We start from the raw sequence: 2009 nt of genomic DNA, 5'->3' as shown, positions 1-2009 counted from the left end.
GGAGGAACATTATCAAATCAACGTTCGTAAAATGTTTTGAGGATATTATTTAGTCCTGAGATGATAAAATGTTTTTAATAAAACATTCCTTTCAATTTACTTTTTAATATTTTGCATGAAACATTTTGAGGATTTTTTTAGGGATGTTGTTATCTTTTATAAATCATTAGCACAATAACAAAGGAGGAACATTATCAAAGCAACATTCATCAAATGTTTTGAGGACATTATTGGCCTGAGATGACAAAATCTCATAATATGATGAGTAACAAAAGCTCATAACATTTTAAGGATATTTTAGGGAAGCTGTTTAGGTAACAGATTGTAGAATTATTTTAACCTATAAAATATTGGCATAATGTTCCATATTAAAAGAGGAGATTATCAAAACAGCATTTGTAAAGTGTTTTGAGGATATTACTCTGAACTGTTTGAACTGTTGCGCGAAATGTGTTTAGAAGAGACGAGAAGCTGATTGGGGGTCACTGTGGATCGACGTTTAAAACTACCAATCACAGCGTGATTTTCCCATGACGTAAGAACATTTGAAATCGACAAACAGCGCAAAGAAAGTAACGTTTTTGTTGAAGAAATCGGCGCAAAATGCCCGTTGTCTAAATTGACAAATTGCCAAACAACAGAACTCCTGGTCAACGGAAGAGCTCTTTCACAACTGTAAGTTTTTTTTGTGTGTATTTTTCAGTTTACATATAGCTTTCTCTTATCCTTGATATATGTCTTTCAGTGTTAGATTTTACTTTCTAAGAATTGTATGACAGTCGCATTAAATCTGAGTATATGTTACTTTTGAATAACAGCTAGATATTTTTTAATCCAGACTCCAAACTGCCTGTTTGAAGATGAATATAAAACCGATGACGCAATAAAGTCTCCATTTACAACAAAGGTAGCCTACTATAATATTGTGTTCTGTGTATATGAATACTCTATTTTTGCAACTTAAAAGTGTTAATCTTATTGTCTTTTGAAAGTAAAAGTTAATAATATTTCAGTAATTCATAAAGAGGTAATGGGAAAATTGGAAAAAGCATTCAGTCTAAAACGTTTTCAGTCTTTTGTGTTTCTAGCAAATATTGTATGTGCTTGTAATATCGTTGTATGTTGACAGACCATGTTTTAAAATATTTCAGGTAATTACTCTGGGGCTGATGGTCAATGTAAAGGACACAATCTGTCAAACATAAACCTGCAGAGGTGAATGGATATGGGAGCTAAAGAGACTTGTAACTGGTAGGTGGTTTTGTAACTTGTTGTAAATCTTCACAGAATTACCTTTATATTATAATACAGATTATAGTAATCTTGTTCAAATGTTAGGAAATAATTATGTTGGTTTAAGAAAGCCAACATATTGTTAACCTATTTAAACTAAATATTATTATTATTATTATTTTTCTGAGACAAAAATTTTCAACTCTTAACTCCTAGAGCTTTAGTGCTAAAAGCACCTAACACAGACCATAAATGATCTCATCCAAAAGACATCCAAAAATGAGAATTAGCCCATGATTTACTCACCCTCAAGTCATCCTTGGTGCATATGACATTCTTCTTTCAGACGAATACAATCGGAGTTATATTAAAAAATGTCCTGGCTCTTCCGAGCTTTATAATGGCGGTGAATGGCCGTTTCTGTTTTAAGTCTATAAAAGTGCATCCATCCATGATAAAAGTAATCCACACGGCTCTGGCGGGGTTATAAAGGCCTTTTGAAGCGAAGTAGTGCTGGGCGGTATACCGGTTCATACCGAAAACCGGTGTATATTTTTGTTATGATATTAATTTTTAATATACCGCCATACCGATGTATTTAATTACACAACGTTCGGAACGACATTACGCCACGCGACACTGTTTCAGACGGACCCTTTACAATGTTGCACTTCTATGCAGCGACTGCGAGGCGAGAGTAAACAGCAGTGCTCTGGTGTTACGTTACAGGGAAGATGGATGCTGCAGAACTATGGCGTTATTTTCCTGTCAAATGT

The 2009-nt window shown here is 33.9% G+C and overlaps 1 long non-coding RNA gene across 1 annotated transcript; it reads left to right on the top strand.

Annotated features, from left to right (window-relative positions):
* The first annotated feature begins 324 nt into the window (after positions 1–324).
* Positions 325–1252, top strand: LOC143737805 (uncharacterized). The gene is made up of 3 exons (XR_013203730.1): positions 325–675; positions 839–907; positions 1152–1252. It is a non-coding gene; the product is annotated as an uncharacterized LOC143737805 (long non-coding RNA).
* Positions 1253–2009: the final 757 nt, after the last annotated feature.

The sequence above is a fragment of the Siphateles boraxobius genome, unplaced genomic scaffold (genome assembly GCF_051911475.1).
Source record: "Siphateles boraxobius isolate OS27281-9 unplaced genomic scaffold, OSU_SipBor_1 130, whole genome shotgun sequence".
In the NCBI taxonomy this organism is placed as follows: domain Eukaryota; kingdom Metazoa; phylum Chordata; class Actinopteri; order Cypriniformes; family Leuciscidae; genus Siphateles; species Siphateles boraxobius.
The sequence above is the reverse complement of the archived record's forward strand: the minus strand, read 5'-3'. Positions and strand labels throughout refer to the sequence as shown.